We start from the raw sequence: 19824 nt of genomic DNA on the forward strand, positions 1-19824 counted from the left end.
ATCACAAGTACTGGTCTCCTGTGGTCAAATGTTTATCCATTTTATAATTCTTGAAAAAAATGACATTTCTCCATATAATAATTTACTCAATAGAGTATGAAGTTGTTTACTGAATTGCAACTTTGCTTTGTAGAGGGAAAAAAACAACAACTACAATTAAAAACAAAAACAAAAAAACAGTTCTGTTACCACAGATAAAACAATAACCTTTGAAAAACTTATATCCATGCGTATATCCATGCTTTTTGGACACAGAGCTTATAGAACTGGAATAGTCTTAGGTACAGAATCCAAAAGCATTTGTATCTCTGTTTTGTAGTTCTCAAAGCATTTTCCTTGGGAAACGTGTATTGCAGAGGTAACTGCTAAACATAGTATTGAGTCTTCTGACAGTTGTATGGCATGTAAGCACTCTGAAAGCTTTGTTCAGCATATGGAGATTTTAAATAGAATATAAGTAGGATGTGTTTCTGAGACATTTAAGATACAGAGGATTTTTCTACTCTGTGCTGCTACTTGTGGTAGCTTTTAGTGGAGTAGATATATATCTATAAGGGATAATTTTTGCTTACTAATGAAAAGTTATGTTGCTTTTAGCCAAAAAGAGTTGTAAATATTATGCTAACTCTTGCTATTGCTATTTTTTTTCCCACATTTTAGAGTGCAGGCTGAGAGGGTTGTTTTGTGGCTGGGTCTTGTCTCTACATCAAGATTATTTTAAGGTCAAATCATCCATCTTGAAATTAATAGAAACATTTAAGTGCTAAGATAAGCAATTTTTAGACCATTGAGCTCTAGCAGCTGACAAAAATAAAATAAATAATAAATAAATAAAAATAAATAATAATGTTTGCCCTTCCTATACAACTTGAGGAAGGGTAACAGAATGGAACAGACAATAAGAGGATTTAAGCAGAAGTTGTCTGTGGTTGCCAATAGGAAATACCAGCCACCTGTTTCCTTCAAACTTCATTTCGGGGACCAAATATCTTACTCCAGGGTATAGGAAAGTTTGTTCCTCTTTTAAGGGCTGAGTCCTTTGTGAAGGTAATTATTGGATCTTGGAAAACAGAGAAGGAGCTTCTCTCAGAGACTGTTGTCATTGCACCATTGTATCCAACACACTAACAACAAGATGCTCTTGTAATAACAGATGTACTGCCTAGGCTGTAAAGATTCTCTCAGTCTGATTCTGGTGATTAAGGAACTTTGTTGTTGGTTGAATGCTTGGTATAGAATCTGAGATAACATTTTAAAATTAATTTTTAAATGCTGAGGTATAATATTTCATCCTAAATCGTAGGCATCCAAAATAACAAGCCATTTTAAAGGTAATGAGGAGGTAGAAGAACCACATTTAAACACATATTATAAGCTTTGAAACAAATGGAGGTTTAATCAGTGACCTTACTTAATAACACTTAAATGGATCCTTTTTGTTACAGCTTAATGATAGTATTTATACCTTTGTGTAGAAAAATTTTGTAGATCAGTGCCTCTTAATTTCAAAAGGTTAAGATAAAAAGTAGCAACGTATTGTTTTAAAATAAATGCAATTAAAATTTTAAGTAGATGCATAATTATATATAAAAGAGATGCTTTTAATATAATGAAATAAAACTATGAATTACTTAACTTCTCTTTTTCATACTTACCCTTTGTGATATATCATTCACAACTTATTGCCCAAACATTCTTGAGGTTTAATGGTGTTCTAGGTGCAGTATATATAACTAAAGACGCTGGCAAACCTATGAGATATGCAGTGGAAAATCATGGAATTTGCAAAATCAGCTTTGTGCAGTATTACAGATCAGGTAAATCTAGTACCAGATAAAAAAGATCTATAGGAGTATACATATATATAGTTTACTGCATTCCTATCAGAGATTTTGTAGGAAAAAACTTGAAGCGCTCCAATTGTTCTCAAAAATAGTAACTCTATAGATAGGGGAAAATGCAAAAACAGAAATAAATACTAAAAAGTGGCCACTTTTCCTCCCCCAAATGTGCTTGGCTAATGGGGCTCTGGCATCGTCTAGATAATTATGAGGCATTCCCTTAGTGTAGTAAAAGTATTTGTTACAATGAATTAGCCCCAAGATTTAAGAGCACATTACCTAAAGAAGTTTTATTTGCTGTCATACAGAAAGAATGGGATGAGATGGAAGAGAAAGAGGCTTCAGCCAGAGGCAGCTTTCCTTTGGAAAACTACTTCCACTTCAGAAATGGAGTCAAATTAGAGTAATGTCAGGGCTGAAACTGAAACCCAGAAAGGCATTTTTTCCTCTCCAGGCCCCATGAAATTATGCAGCCAAGTGTTACAAATTAAGATGTTCACAGGGCCGAGGAAGCCAATATCCAGAAACACGAAGGAAGTATCATCGGGGATGTTTAAAGCGTATTCAATTGTATCAAATCACGTGCAATATATTAGAGGAGATCAGATTTAATTGTGCAATTTTGCTTTGAAATAAAAAGAAGATAAAAGTATCTGAGCTCTTTCAAAAGGCTTGAATGGTTGAATTTCGCTCATATGCCAGAACTTGAAAGTTTGAAAGTTTCTCAGAACTTGAGAAGCTTTTGTAACTAAGATGGAAGGGAGAGTCTTGTTACTGACTTCTGAAGACAAAGCTTGAATAGTTCTTGAATGGTAGATGAGACCTTCTGTAAGATTCTTTACACAACCACATTTAAATATATACTTCTAAATCTAACACATGAAAATTGAACAAACTTCAGAAAAAGTTGGATTCACAAAATGTACTTTGTCATGCACTAAATCATGCATATAATTCATGAGAGGCAAACTCTAAATTAATAGGACACATGAAGCAGATGAAATACTCTTGCAGAACATAAAATCTCACAATGAGAGAAGGTGCTCCATTTCAGCATCACAAAACATGAACAAGTACTTTATGTTTGAGCAAGCCCTCATTTGATTCCCGACTGAAACAATTTTGGGAAAACCAGGCATATAATAGAAGTGCCATTTGTTTGATTTGAAAACAGCATTACAAATAATCAATACAAAAAGACATTTTCAGCATTTTTTTGTGTGTGTAAAAATAACCACATCAAAGTTGTGTGTTTGAAAAGAAGGTTAATTTCTTAGGGAACCTATTAATTTGGGAGATTCACTCACTTAAAATAGTGAAAATTATTAGAACTGAGGACATTCTCAAGGACAGAATTGACACTTTATGCAATGGGCTATTTGTGTCTCGTTTAATGCCAATGCCATGTAATAAAAGGTTAAAAACCTTTCACAAAGTCCATTAAATGTTCATTGTAGGTTACCACCTCTCTAAGTTAGCAACTTCTTTTTTTTCCCTTATTTCTTAAGTGTTGTACCAAAGGCTGGGTAAGTCTGTGATCCTTATGTAACTAATCTGTCCCTTCAACATTTTGTCAATATCCCGATACCATGGCAGATTTGGAAATAGCAGGACTAACATCTCCTCACCCTAGATGAACGAACTTCAGACTTTCACCAAACACAACTTTACATTCATCGACCTTAGTAACATGTGAGGTCTTGACTTTCCCCTGTGCAGCAGGCCTACCCCCATAAATTTTTACTCTCTCTCTTTCAAGTCTTTATTTTCTCAAAGCAAACCCCCCTTTTTTTTTTTCTTCTTAAAAAGAGAATTAGATGTTTATACTAACACAAAGAAATGCTCTTTGGAGCTGAGGTAACATCTACAGTACAAGAAAAGGTGTATTTTTGAGAGGACAAAACAGAAAAGAGAGGAAAAAAAAAAAAGACCTTTGTTTATTAGCATCAGCAAAACTTTATGAAAGGGTATCCATGTATTCCAGTGCTTAAAAGTTACCTTCCACTTACACAGTAATAATCACTGAAACTTGCCATCACTGTAGGGAACAGGAAACTCTACTTCAGATGATGATACAGGTACTCTCCTTTTAACTTATTAGGTTATGACCCTTCCCTATTTTCATCATTTCTACTACTGGTCAAAATAATTTATTTCTAATATTCATATTCTCATCTTAACTGTAGTGCAGAAGGATTTTCTTTAGATAGTACTTTAAGAGAGGATAAATTAACACAATGTTTAGTAATTTCAGAAAACCTTTCTAAACAAGTCATTCCTGCATGCCACTTTAAATGTCAGAATAAATTTTCTGGAAAAAAAATGTTTAATGGGAACTATAGCAAATCTGGGGCAAGAACAAGGTCTTCCTTCTCAAAAATAAACTATTGTGTTATGCCCTTGGACTTAATGTGTGAAAAGAATGCACACGCACTATAGAAAACTCCAACGTTCATGAAAAGTGTTTGATATAGGTTTGAGGTTTCACCTTAGGCAAAAAATTGTACATGTGGTATCACTGAACACACATTTTTTTCTGACTGGTCCTTATTTTTTAAGGACATTTTTTAGTCAGAATAGAAAGTAATTCCCTAAATTGAACTTCAAATATAGATTTAAAAATCATAAAAAATATCAGTTAAGTGTTGTGAGGACATATGTTAGAAACAGATAGATGGGCATTTCAAACAGGATAAAATAGAAACAAAATAAGTTCCAGAAATCACATTCTTTAGTGACACTTTTTTCAAGTTCTGTAGTTCTTTTTGTTGTAGCTGGAGCTAGAAGCCATCGTGCAGCAGGCAGACTATGACTTGGTTGCCATCACAGAAACGTGGTGGGACCACTCTCATGACTGGAGTGCTGCAATGTCTGGCTATAGGCTTTTCAGAAGGGACAGGCAGCACAGAAGGGGTGGTAGTGCGGCTCTCTATAGTAGAGAGTGTTTAGATGTTGTGGAGCTTGAGGCTGGGAATGATAAGATTGAGTCCCTATGGGTTAGGATCAGCAGGAAGGCCAACAAGGCAAGCATCCTGGTGGGGGGTCTGTTATAGACCGCTGAACCAGGATGAGGAGATGGATGAGGAGTTCTACAGGCAGCTGGCAGAAGTTGCGAAATCGTCAGCGCTTGTTCTCGTGGGGGACTTCAACTTCCCAGACATATCCTGGAAGCACAACACAGCCCAGAGAAAGCAGTCTAGGAGGTTTCTGGAGAGCATGGAAGATAGCTTCCTGATGCAGCTGGTTAGAGAGCCTACCAGGGGAGGTGCCCCGCTAGACCTTCTGTTCACAAACAGTGACGGACTGGTGGGAGATGTGGTGGTCGGGAGCTGTCTTGGGCAGAGTGACCACGAAATGGTAGAGTTCTCTATTCTTGGCGAAGTCAGGAAGGGGACCAGTAAAACCGCTGTCTTGGACTTCCGGAGGGCTGACTTTGAGCTGTTCAGGACACTGGTTGGCAGAGTCCCTTGGGTGGAGGTTCTGAAGGGCAGAGGAGTCCAGGAAGGCTGGGCACTCCTCAAGAAGGAAATCTTAATGGCTCAGGTGCGGTCTGTCCCCACGTGCCCAAAGATGAGCCGGCATGGAAGAAGACCAGCCTGGCCGAACAGAGAGTTGTGGCTCGAGCTTAGGAGAAAAAGGAGGGTTTATAATCTTTGGAAAAGAGGGCGGGCCACTCAGGAGGACTATAAGGATGTTGCGAGGCTGTGCATGGACAAAATTAGAAAGGCCAAAGCTCATCTGGAGCTCAATCTGGCTACTGCCATTAAAGATAACAAAAAATGTTTTTACAAATACATCAGCACAAAAAGGAGGACTAAGGAGAATCTCCATCCTTTACTGGATGCGGGGGGAAACTTAGTTACAAAAGATGAGGAAAAGGCTGAGGTGCTTAATGCTTTCTTTGCCTCAGTCTTTAGTGGCAAAACCAGTTGCTCTCTGGATACCCAGTACCCTGAGCTGGTGGAAGGGGATGGGGAGCAGGATGTGGCCCTCACTATCCACAAGGAAATGGTTGGTGACCTGCTACGACACTTGGATGTACGCAAGTTGATGGGGCCAGATGGGATCCACTCGAGGGCACTGAGAGAACTGGCGGAAGAGCTGGCCAAGCCGCTTTCCATTATTTATCGGCAGTCCTGGCTATCAGGGGAGGTCCCAGTCAACTGGCAGCTAGCAAACGTGACATCCATCTACAAGAAGCGCCGGAGGGTAGACCCGGGGAACTATAGTTTGACCTCAGTGCCAGGGAAGCTCATGGAGAAGATTATCTTGAATGTCATCACGTGGCACTTGCAGGGCAACCAGGCGATCAGGCCCAGTCAGCATGGGTTTATGGAAGGCAGGTCCTGCTTGACGAACTTGATCTCCTTCTATGACCAAGTGACACGCTTAGTGGATGAGGGAAAGGCTGTGGATGTGGTCTACCTTGACTTCAGTAAGGCTTTTGATACCGTTTCCCACAACATTCTCCTCAAGAAACTGGCTGCTCGTGGCTTGGACTGGCGTATGCTTCATTGGGTTAGAAACTGGCTGGATGGCCGGGCCCAAAGAGTTGTGGTGAATGGAGTCAAATCCGGTTGGAGGCCGGTCACTAGTGGAGTCCCCCAGGGCTCAGTACTGGGGCCAGTTCTCTTTAATATCTTTATCGATGATCTGGATGAGGGGATTGAGTGCACCCTCAGTAAGTTTGCAGATGACACCAAGTTAGCTGCGTGTGTCGATCTGCTCGAGGGCAGGAAGGCTCTGCAGGAGGATCTGGATAGGCTGGACCGATGGGCTGAGGTCAACTGTATGAAGTTCAACAAGGCCAAGTGCCGGGTCCTGCACCTGGGGCGCAACAACCCCAAGCAGAGCTACAGGCTGGGAGATGAGTGGTTGGAAAGCTGCCTGGCAGAGAAGGACCTGGGAGTACTGGTTGATAGTCAGCTGAATATGAGCCAGCAGTGTGCTCAGGTGGCCAAGAAGGCAAACAGCGTCCTGGCTTGCATAAGAAGCAGTGTGGCCAGCAGGTCTAGGGAAGTGATTGTCCCCCTGTACTCGGCTCTGGTGAGGCCGCACCTTGAGTACTGTGTTCAGTTTTGGGCCCCTCACTACAAGAAGGACATGGAGGTGCTCGAGAGAGTCCAGAGAAGGGCAACGAAGCTGGTGAGGGGTCTGGAGAACAAGTCTTACGAGGAGCGGCTGAGGGAGCTGTGATTGTTCAGCCTGGAGAAGAGGAGGCTCAGGGGCGACCTTATCGCTCTCTATAGGTACCTTAAAGGAGGCTGTAGAGAGGTGGGGACTGGTCTATTCTCCCACGTGCCTGGTGACAGGACGAGGGGGAATGGGCTAAAGTTGCGCCAGGGGAGGTTTAGGCTGGATGTTAGGAAGAACTTCTTTACTGAAAGGGTTGTTAGGCATTGGAATGGGCTGCCCAGGGAGGTGGTTGAGTCACCATCCCTGGAGGTCTTTAAGAGACATTTAGATGTTGAACTTAGTGATATGGTTTAGTGGAGGACTTGTTAGTGTTAGGTCAGAGGTTGGACTAGGTGATCTTGGAGGTCTCTTCCAACCTAGACGGTTCTGTGATTCTGTATTTGCACTTCGGGGAAAAAAAAAAAAAAAAAAAAGAAAGAAAAAAAAACTTGATAGATTGTTGTGGTGTTTACTGCTGAAAATCTGATGTGCATATTTTTGAAAACATGTAGAGACCATAGTCCCACACAGTACAAGCAGAGCCTATGCTCTTAAGTAGTTTATTTTTCCTTGAAATCCCAACTGCAGGCTTCAGTGAGCAAATTTTCAAAATGCCTAAGGTGCAGATACTGATTGTTCTTGTGAGAATAATCTGGTACCTGAAAATTGCAAACATGATATCAGTCAGGTCATTTGAAATTTAACATCACAGAATTCAACTGAAGGTCCAGGGGATGCATATTTCTTGCAGGTGAAAATTACTGCCTGCAAAAGTAACCTTTGCATCCAAACCTACAAGTGCTAAGTGATGTGGGAGTAGTGAAACAAATGTTAACTGTTCTTAGGACCAAGAAAGCTAGAATTGCCCACAGCATGAAACTTTTTCTAGCAGAACACTCTTGTCTCTAGTATTTTCCTTGCTAGTCTTCTAGCAGTTTAAATTTCACCTCATCTGCTTTCTGCTGCTTTTGTGCCCTGACTTCTTGCCTTTTCCAGCCCATGCTCCAGCAGACAAACAATTTGCCTAGGAAAAATGATACAGGCTGAATAGGATTTTGCTTAAGCTATGGAGCATGGATGTTTCAGATATTTTGTACTTCAATTACTAGAAAATCAACCTCCCTGTAGGGTGCAAATTCTCGCTGGATCAAAGCTTTTGTAGATTTAAAGGAGTGGAATAGCCTCAAGAAATGTCCCTATGAGCTACAAAATTATAAACTTATTTCCATTGGGTCTATTTCAGAGATGTTATTGACAATGCACCTCGTGCTTCTATATCTTTCTATGTTAAGAGAAAAACATATATTATCCTTGTTTAAACAGTCTAAACGGCTGTACAATGAAACTTAGAGTAATGAAATTATAACCAAAGGAGTTTACACAGATAACAACACTGATGGTTTTTTAATGTTAATCTGTACAAAATGTATCTCAGTTAAATGTCCTGTTGGATAGCTTTTAAATATGCTTCATTGCTATTTTGCTTTCAGTGTCACTACCATTCTCTTTTTGTGTAAGAGTAAAAACACAAAGGATATATATTCAGCTGCTTCAAAAAAAAATAGTGTATATGGAAAAAATATATAAATAAATAAAAAAATAAAGAAATCCTGGCCTTTCTCCTAGGATCTTACTAGCCAGAATAACAAACTCTCATTGCTTCCACTGAGGAAAGGAATGAGCTGTAGGTTACTGACTTCATAGATGAACATGGAATTCAAAATCTCAGATGCCTCAAGGAAAAATTGTTTTGGTGGAGAAGAAGAATTTTCCATGTCTCCATAATTTTTTATTTTTATTTTTTTAGCCAGAAAGGATGATGTTTTATTTTATTTTAAAGCAGTTTGGTGGTGGTGGTGGTATTGTTGTTCTTTGTTTGTTGGGGGGGGGGGGGTTGTTTGTTGTTGTTGTTGGTTGGTTGGTTGTTTTTTTGAGAAGTCTCAAATTCTCTCAAGGAATCCATCATTTAAATACCTTAAGTAAATTTGATCATATCCTTATTTTGCAGCTCAGTCTGTACATCAACTCCAACTTTTTAGTGCCTTATTTGAAACTTTAATGATGAATTAAAGTCATGGTTTGATATTTACTGTGAGTCCTACTCTCATAAAGTTTTCCATTTTCTTATTATCTATTACAAGAGAATGTATTACAACATCATCCTTTAAGTCCACCATTCTAAAACCCTGCCAAAGTATAACAACATATCACATATATGCAAGTAGATTCAGCTGTTTAAAGACAAGTTTTAATAAAATTTCTTACAATTGCATCTTAAAATGCATATTTTTACATGCAGATAGAAACAGGAAAGCTCTTTAAATGTAATATCTGTCACACGTAAATCACTTCTTTCATATTTCAAATGACCTTTTCCAGTTTTATAACAGTATTTTGTTACATAAAACTCAGGTTCTGATCCTCCTTTAATCATACCTAATAAAAGGAGAGATTTTGATTTTCTTGAAACAGTCATGTGATACTCAAATTACATCCTTCAAGCACTGCTTGTTTTCTAACTACCTTACAAAGTCATTTTCTGTAGAGAGAAATATACAAATTTCCAGGCAACTGAGCAACATGCAAAGTTTCCATGGCTCTAATTTCTAGTGAGAGCTGGTGCGTGATAAGAAATAGCTTCTAGCAATGACAACAACATGAAAAATATTTCTGCACTAATGAGGAAGACAAATTAGGGAAAGGGCAAGTTTACAGTTATTTATGTTATTTCTGTATGCCACTATTCTAATCAATATTTCTATTTATATTATACAGTGAATTATGTCTTAAAGAAGTCATAGTAATGGCACCTGGAAAAAGCATTATTCAAGGTACATCTGTCAAGATCTGGCTTTTCAAGTCGCATATTACATCAATACTATGCATCTGTAGATATCTGCACAATAAAATTTTATAACGTCTGCTGATTTTTCTTCCTATACCTAATGAAATTATCTGTGGTGAAAGATGGTACAAACACTGATAGAGGTAAAACTCCCCTTGACTTTCTGGCTTTTTTCAGCATAGAATGTTGAGATTGTGGCCTAGATAAGGAATTTTTTTTCCAGGTTGAAAGCAGAGCAAAGGTATACCAAATGCCAGGTGAATTCATTTTATTAAGAGAATGCATCCAGTCACAAATAGCAATTCCCCTTTAGAGCCCCAAGAGTCTTCATTTCACTCTACTTCATTTCCTCTTGGTGTTGCACTTCCTGAAAGGTACATTATTTGCTCATATGACAGCTCCAGGTCACAGCAGGCATATTATAAAGGGCTTATGACTTCATGCAGGTTTTTATTTTTTTTTAGAAACAATTCTCCATAATATCTTCTGAATGTCTAGTCTTTCCAGAAGAGATTCAATGACTCTCTGAGAAGCATTTTTAGTAATCCATCTAAAAATGGTAGTACTTTACCACCTTACTTCACGTACTACTACTAAAGTGGTGTAAAGCTGAGGTCTAAAATGGGTTAAATGCCCAAAATGTGATAGTATTTTCATGTATTTGTTTACTCTGATGTAATTTACGAAAAAATAAATAAAAATAAGAATAATAAAATGACCACTTGAACTTTAATTCGAAATGGATTCATGCCTTGAGGGATTAATTTTGATTCTCATGTTCAAATTTTCATAACACTGATGTGCTATGAAATACCCACATCTAAGCACTGATATAGGCAATTTACTTTTGTATGTGACTGTTGAATATGAGAAAGTTTTAGTAAAAAATTTGTTTGTATGTGCTGGTGTTATGTTCACACAAGTTCACCTACTTGCTTCAATGACTAAATAAAGCTTCCCTGTCTCCACAGAAAAAAAAAGTATCTACAACACCAGGTATATGCATCCATTCCCAGCTATTAATAGTACTCAAACCCTAGCTATTAATAGTACTCAAACCCATCTAGCAGTGGTTTTATAATGCCTTTGAAAAAAGACAGTATTCACCATCTTCCAGTAGATGACATTTTACAGAGTTGGAGTCAGTACACATATCTGTTGCTGCCAGCCATTTATTTATCTCCATGTACAAGAATGTAAGGGTTTGTCACTATAGTACTGTGTAGGTGTTGTTCTGAGGCCCTTCCACCAGGGTGGTGAGTTCTAGAGCAGAGCTGGCAGCCCCATCACTTAGCATGTAAGCCAAGCATTTCATATTTTGACTCAAATATTTAAATGAACATTAATTTTCAGCACACAATAGTTTAATATATATATATTGCAGTTTTCTAAGACCACTTCAATGCACTTTTATAATTTTATGATATGTTTCTTTCCAAAGCATCCTTTTCTATGGTTTGAATATGGTATTTGTATTGGGGTGTAGGAGGGTAGGGAGGTGGGAAAGACAAGGCAGAGAGGGAGGGAGGGAGGGAGTAGAGACAGCACGTTTTCTGGTGGCACTTTACAGTGTAGCAAGAATACTTGCTTTCCTAATGAATTCAAAATCCCATGTACTCTTACAAGCAATTAAAAAATGCTTTCTAACTGCCTTTGAGGCACAGTGCATTTGACAAATTTGGCAGATTTCTTGTCAGTTTGCTGAACCTGATACAAGAGCAGGTAGTCCCAGGCTTACACAGCTCTAGTTTTATAACTCCCAGAATCCCTTTTTACAAGCAAGATCTATGTACATATTCATTCTAACAGCTTTAAGAGTTTGAACAGCTGCTCCTTTTAAGTCATTCCCATCTCATGTCATTATTTATAAATGCTCTAAAACATAGTGCACAAATCATTGTTCCTGTATTTGTGAAAAAGAAAAAAGATGGCTCTAAATGTACCAATAGTGAATAGGTCTTTTAAGAACACTCTCTTCCATTCATCTATAGCTTGAATTAGAACAAAAATACTTTCAAAATACATCCTTTTATGTAATAAAATAGTGATTTATTTTGCATACAAGTTAAAATTAATTAAAATTCAGGAGTTGAGGGCAATTATCTTGCCATGAATATTTCCTGCAAGACAGAAATATTTGTTGACCCAAGATTAGAACAGCAAACCCATTAAGTAAATTAATAACCCAAATAATTTAAGATTCCTAAGATTTCTGGTGGGAGTTTTAAACAAAGATCCATTATGTCCATTTGATATTCACACTGCTGCTCTGACTGTAGTTTCTTGGAAAAACATGTATACTTTCCAAGACCCAGCAAATAGCTGTTATCCATATGCTGGGAAACAAAATATAAACTACATGGCCAGCACCTCAGCCTAGAAAGTGGTGCAATTACAAGTTAACCCAAGCAGAAAAAAATCATATTCTACCCACTTTCTGGGCATATTCAGAATAGCAGCACTAAATCTAACAAAATGAGGGCAGCATTTGGACAGAAAGATTGGAGCAGAGACACCCCTGGTTTAGTTTTGTGCCAGTAATAATTAAGACCGAAATGGGCACCTGAAAGTCAGCTTTTCCCAGTTACTTTTATGAGAGGATGGAAATTCAATTGCTCTCCGGGGCAGGAAAGTTGTGGCTTTGTTCTCATAGCTTTCCTAGCTATTATGCACAGGTGCAGAGATGTCTCTGCTGCCATATTTATGAACATTCCCTACACGCAGCCTAAGGAAGACTGGCAATGGCCAGAAAACAGGCCAGAGGCACAGCTTTGGTCTCTCTGAATTGCCTTACATCTGTACGTTGGGTGGCCTAACACCACCAGCCTCCCAGGTCACCCAGTCCTGGGGTTGGCTAAGGGAGGAGAAACACCACAGATCACTGAAGCTGAAACTCACAGAAACTCAAACTTGGTTTTTCAACACAGGGAATGAGTTGATTCCAGCTAAGTAACAGACACAGATGAAAGGAATGGCAATGGAACTGTAGGGACAGCAAGAACCTGGGTATGGTAAATCAGTGTACTCTGTGAATCATACACCATAATCCAAATAATGCAGATCAGGGGGGTTTTGGGGAACAGTAACTTGGGGAGTAACTTGGGGAGCAGTAAAAAATGCTTCTGCAAGTGAACAAAGTCAGTTCTATTAGTCAAATCCACATCACTTTCATAGAATCACAGAATCATAGAATGGTTTGGGTTTGGAAGGGACCTTAAAGATCACCTAGTTCCAACCCCCCTGCCACGGGCAGGGATGACACCCACTAGATCAGGTTGGCGAAGGCCCCATCCAGCCTGGCCTTGAACACCTCCAGGGATGGGGCATCCACAATTTCTCCAAGCAACCTCTGCCAGTGCCTCACCACCCTCTGAGTGAAGAATTTCCTCCTAACATCTAATCTAAATCTCCCCTCTTTTAGTTTAAACCATTCCCCCTTGTATTGTCACTATCTGCCTGTGTAAAAAGTTGCTCTCCATCCTTTTTTTATAAGTCCCCTTTAAGTACTTAAAGGCCACAACAAGGTCTTAAAAGAGCCTTTTCTTCTCCAGGCTGAACATCCCCAGCTCTCTTAGCCTGTCTTCATAGCAGAGGTGCTCCAGCCCTCTGATCAGCCTCATGGCCCTCCTCTGGACCTGCTCTAATAGGTCCACATCTTTCTTGTGCTGGGGGCCCCAGACCTGGATGCAGCACTCCAAGTGGGGCCTCACAAGGGCAGGGCAGAGGGGGACAATCACCTCCCTCGACCTGTTGGCCACTCCTCTGGTGATGCTTTGGGATACAGTTGGCCTTCTGGGCTGCATGCTCTTGTCAAGCTTTTTGTCCACCAGAACCCCCAAATCCTTCTCTGCAGGGCTGCTCTCAATTAATTCTTCTCTCAGTCTGTACTCATGTCTGGGATTGCTCCACCCCAGGTGCAGCACCTTGCACTTGGACTTGAACCTCAGTAGGTTCATATGGGCCAACTTCTCAAACTGGTCCAAGTCCCTCTTCTGCTGCTGTATCAACCTCACCACTCAGCTTGGTGTTGTCTGCAAACTTGCAGAGGGTGCACTTGATCCCACTGTCTATGTCATTGATAAAGATATTAACCAGCAGCAGTCCCAAGACAGACCCCTAAGGGATACCACTTGTCACCAGTCTCCACCTGGCCACAGGGCCATTGACTGCAGCTCTCTGGCTGTGCCCATCCAGCTGATTCCTTATCCACCAAATAGTCCACCCTTCAAACCCATCTCTCTCCAATTTAGAGATCAGGATATCATGCAGGACTATGTCAAAGGCCTTACAGATCTCCAGGTAGATGACATCGGTCAGTCTTCCTTTGTCAACTGATGCAGTCACTACATCATAGAAGGCCACCAGATTGGTCAGGCATGATTTGCCCTTGGTGAAGCTGGGCTGGCTGTCTTGGATCACCTCCTTTTCTTGCATATGCTTCCAGAAGGATCTGTTCAATGATCTTTCAAGGGACAGAGGTGAAGCTCACCAGCCACTAATTCCCCAGGTCCTCCTTTCTACCCTTTTTAAAAATGAGAGTGATGTTTCCCATCTTCCAGTCAGACTTTGCCTGAGTACCTGGACTTTTTAAATATGGAGATTGGCTTGGCAACTACATCAGCCTGCTCCCTCAGGACCCTGTTACTGGGCCCCAATGATAGAACCTGTTAATTTGCATCAGGTGGTCTCAAACCTGCTCTTCACTTATAGAGGGAGGGACTTTGCTCCCCTAGCCCTCACTTGCAGGTTCAGGGAAATGAGAGATATGGGAAGCCTGACTGGCAGTGAAGAGTGAGGCAAGGAAGTTGTTGAGCCTTCTCAGCCTTCTCCGTGTCTGCTGTTACCAGTTCTTCCTTCTCATTTATCAGAGGGGGTAAGCTCTTCTTGGCCTTTCTTTTCTGAGCAATGTACCTATAGAATCCCTTCTTGTTATTCTTTGCATCCTTTGCCAAGCTCTGTATCATCCATGCCTTGCCTTTCCTGATCCCATCCCTGCACATCCAGACTGCATGCCTGTACCCTTCCTATGCCACACGTCCCTGCCTCCACTGCCTGCGCATTTCCTTCCTATGCCTCAGTTTGACTAGGTCCTTGCTCAGCCATTTAGGTTTTCTGCCTTCTTGATTTCTTACACAGGGGGAAGGAGAGCTCTTGCATGCTAAGAAAAGTGTCCTTAGAGAATTGCCAGCTCTGATCAGTTCCTCTGTCCCTAAGGACAGTGTCCCAAGGAATCTTACCCACTACTTCTTTAAACAGATGGAAGCTTGTTCTTTTAAATTTCAGGATCCTGACATTACTCTTTTCCAGGATCATATTGTTTGAGATCATGAAGTCAACCAGGGTGTGGTCAATGCAGCCCAGACTGCCTCCTGTCTTGACCACTTTAATGAGATCATCTGCACTGGTGAGCACCAGGTCCAGTAACACTTCTCCTCTGCTTGCTTTGTCTAATGCAGACATTATAGGAGACTCCAGGAGTCTCCTGTATTGCTTACAGCCTGCTGTACTGCTTTTCCAGCAGACATCTGGATGGTTGAAATCCCACATTGCTGTCTTTGGACCTATGACCTTAAAGAGCTTTGATTTCCATTTTATTGTGTCTATTCAATTAGTTACGTTAAGCATCAATAAATTAGGTTTGGCAGTCTACTTTAAACTTTGCAAAATGTATTGTTGCCAGCAGCAGCCACAGTGAAACCCTCTCTACCCTTTCCCCCATAATCAAAATAACATGTTGTTATGGTTTTGCCAGTTAAAAAAATCATTCTCCAAACTAAATTAAATCTATAATACACAACTTTCTTTTCTGACATACCATATAGACTACTCAAGCAGAAATGTAACATTTTCAGTAATTTGGCAAGTAGAATAGGAGTCATTTATATGTTTTTGTTTTATCAGACTTTCAATATGAAATCCTACCAGGATGAAAATATCTGAAAGATTATTCCATATTTGTGAGCTTTTTAACATAACTTCTGTCTCTCAAAATGGACATAATCCAACTACTACCATATGAGATAGTAGAAACCTATTCATGAGGAAGGCTAAGTCCTTTCCAGTTCTTTATGTGTTTTCCATGACACTTAAGAGGACAATTTATTTTCTTTAAAAGACCATCAAACTATTCCTTTTCATCATCAGTTTCCCACTGGATTACATAATACGCTTTGCTTAAACTTTTACCCATTTTCAAAACAATAACTTAAATTTAGGTTATCTGCCCAATTCTCCACAGTTCTTATATATACGCCCTTTCAAGACCCGCTGTGCCCATGTAATTGAACATCAGGTAGAGTTTATTGATGAACTTGCTAAAGAAAAAAGTCATAAACTACTACGTGTATGATTCCAGACTACCTCTCCAAGCTAAATTTTCAATGCTTGCATAAGCTGTAAATATACCTTTAGGAACTCACCGTTTTAAATCAAAAGGCAACAAACCCTCTAGACAGTACCTACTACACTTTTGCAGGTTGGAGTCTACTGTAAGAGAGAGATAAAACCTAGATTTCCAAACTTTTTCTGAATCTGTCAGATACAGTAGTTGAATGAGTCATAAAATCGTCTAGTACTATGGCTGATGTTAATAAGGAGATAGTCAATACATTCTGCAGCTTCATATATCTTAGTGATTTTTCCTGATGAATGTAAACTGAGATGCAGGTGATTCTAATGTTAATATTTAAGTATAAAAACATATCATCATTTTTTAAAATTGAGTCATATTATAATGTTAGCGTGTTTTAAAGATCTTGTCACACCTGCAAGAAAATACCCCAGAACAGAAATGTTAAAGAAAAAAATTACATTCCCATCATTAACATATGACCTATGGTCCAGATAATTCCACATCAAAGAGTCAACATTTAATTTTATAACAAATAAAATACAGTGTATATAGTGTATCAAAACAAGCCTACTTACTCATTTTGGAAGATTTTAAAGCATCCACTTCTTGATTCAGAAAGTCATATGAAAGAGAAATTGACTTCCTTATCCTCTTAGGCTTCCTAGGTTAGGATCAAATGATGACATCAAATGATTAACCAAATTTTTGTAGGGTGATAATTAAACTTTGTTGAATGTAAGTTAAGTGCTTCATGGCACCAAGATCAAAACAACTTACCTTCCCAAGGAGAGTAAACCAATTATTAATGAAGTCAATAGCAACACATATGAAAATCCCTCTTACATGTAAAATTCCATGTTATCCAAACTCAGAGTTCTAGCTAGGAGATTGTGTGGGTAAAGATCTTTGGCTTGCAGGAGGATCTCAAGTCCACTGCACAAGCGATCCTCATGATGGACTTAACTCTCCAGGCTATGCTCAGTGGTAGGAACAGGGAAGTTAGGGAAGGTGGAGATGGCACTAGCTAGGTCAATTCCTCTCCTCTCTCCTTCCAACAGTAAAAATTTGGGAGGATATAAGTACATCTTAAACCATAAGGGGAGTTCAAATAAAACACAGTATATGCATTGGTTAGGACCTCATGATTGTTTCAAAACACACAGGGATCAAGTGTGGAGGTCAACAATAACATTAAGTAAATAAAACTATTTTATAACTTGTCTAATTGTTTTGTAATGAGATCTAGCTGAAAATATTCATTTTAAAATTATTGCAAAATGTAGCTACTATGACCAACCATATTTTTATACGTGCAAGTGGTACAGACACCATTGGCTACCCATGCTCTTTCTGATTAGTAATGTTTCTTCCAGGAAAAACAAACGTATATTGATTTCCAGTCCAAAACATATAGATACATTTGGGGGGGGGGGGGGAAGGGGGGGGATTGGTTGTTTTAAATAAAGTAAAAAAAAAAAAAAAAAGTACTTGACAAAATATTGTCCTTATTTTCTTCTTTCACAGGAAGTTTACAAAAGAGTAAATACTTCAGCTGGAATCAGGAAAAAGATCTCTACCGCATGTTTGTCTTCTGACAATCCTTACAGTATTTGCATGTCTCAAAAATAAATAAATAAAATAATAGGGTCTAAATTTACATTTACATTAAAAATGCTTTAGAATATTAAAAAAAAAAAACTCTACCAGTAATGTTCCATCTTTTTTTTTCTTTTTTAACTGAGTTTTTGGTTTCATTTGGTTGCATTTGTTGGTTATTATTTTTTTCAAGTTTCATTGAAAGCAAAATTGTTGCTTCTATACATTTCTCTCTCTTTTGGAAATGGATACTTACAAACACATTAATGTAATTTAATGTAATTAGTATTAATTAACATGTCATTAGCTTGTCTTACATTTACATCCACATTTTAAATTAATTTCAATAAACTTGTCTTTGATCTCTTGCATGTAACTTCGAAGGGATCTCAACAACTCAGAAGTCCACTAAGATTTTATAATTAAATTCACAGAATTCCGTGTTAGCAAAAATACTTATATCTGGTTTACTTTATTTAGATTTCAAATCCTCTCTCTCCTCTTTTCTCATTCTCAGTCTGTTTTCTGTTTGTTTGTTTGTTTGAATCTAGTAGCTCCTGTAGCTTGTGGCTACATGTCAGATGTTAGAAATGGCCGCAAAACGTTTAGGACACCATGCATTCATGCATTGACAATAGGCAGAATATAACACATGAGGGCTCTGAGATGAAGAAGACAGTGCAGTATTCCTGTAGTGGCATTAAAATGCCATGTAAGTACTTTGGGATATTCTAGGAGGTGAGCTTGGACAGGGGATACTCATTTAGGACTCCGTGCTACTTGATACCTATTGCAAAGTGCATTTCTAATGCAATGTGAAATCCCAGTACTGGGAAAATACTGTGCAGAACAACTGCTGTAGACTAATTATACAGACACAAAACAAAGGCACTGGGCTAGTTCTGCCAAAAGCTGAGGAGTTTAGTAGAGAACATTGCATCCTTAAAACATCAAGCTGTGAGCCCAGCCTTTGGAGCAGCATTACAGTTCTCTGCATAACAGAGGGGAAAACTTGCAGGTCTAAATTGGGAACAGGAAGCCAGTTAAATGAGTAGAGGGAAAGCTGGATTGAAGGACATATCAAATATCTTCAAGAGCAGAGGAACATTACTTTGGGTTGCAAAAAAGCACTTACCTCAGATGAGGTATCATGATTCTGCACTTTCTTAGATTTCAATGACTGCCCCTCTCCATCCTCTCTAGAATCAGAAGGGAAATTATATTATTTCCTAAGTAGCTTGATAGTTAACTTACCTGGCAGTAAGGGCCATGACATCAAGTGATCTTCTCAAGGAAACTGGAGCCTATTACATTTTAATGACTGTTTTAAATTATTTTAATGATAACATTTTAATCCATGATCATGGGACAGGAAGGACTAAAGAATAAGATTCCCTAGGCTTACTTACAAATTGGCAGGAACCATATTCCTCAAGAAGGAGGAAGGATAGATAAAATAGACAGAAGTGAATTGTTAACAAGTTCCCAAACCACAGAGCTGTTGGATAAAACAGCACTATCATTTATCACAGGGGAAGCCAAGCTCAAGAGGGCCCAAGCTGTAGGAATGCATACTGGTTTGGACACTGCAGGTAACCTTAGCATATGATCCTCAGTCATGCTTGAGGGAGAATTAATCATTTAGCTGCTAACAACACTGCTTCTGGGCATGAGGAAGAACATACCTTTAGGTAAGTGAAAAAGATTCACCACCTTTTGCCTGAAGCAGGAGGATGCCTATCAGCAGAAAGTAATAGGAAATAAATGAGTACATCAGATCTAACAATAATCAGCTGGCTGTGAGACTATCAGGGAAATGTAGAGAATGCAGCTACGTCTGAGTGGTTGCATAATGAACCTTCAAGTTTCCTGACCACTTACTAAAAGTTTCTTGGAGTGGCTTGGTTCACAGCACCTAGAACAGACACTAATGGAGAGAAGGCTTTGTCCCAAAGAGGAATTCTATCAGTGCATGGCCAGTGCATGACAGGATGTATGTGGAAACATGCCAGCAA

The 19824-nt window shown here is 39.1% G+C and overlaps 1 long non-coding RNA gene across 1 annotated transcript; it reads left to right on the forward strand.

Annotated features, from left to right (window-relative positions):
- Positions 1 to 14581: 14581 nt before the first annotated feature.
- Positions 14582 to 18981, forward strand: LOC310895703. The gene is made up of 3 exons (XR_014580877.1): positions 14582 to 14734; positions 15169 to 15265; positions 17738 to 18981. It is a non-coding gene; the product is annotated as an uncharacterized lncRNA (long non-coding RNA).
- Positions 18982 to 19824: the final 843 nt, after the last annotated feature.

The sequence above is a fragment of the Anser anser genome (assembly GCF_964211835.1).
Source record: "Anser anser genome assembly, chromosome: 2".
NCBI classification, from domain to species: Eukaryota; Metazoa; Chordata; class Aves; order Anseriformes; family Anatidae; genus Anser; species Anser anser.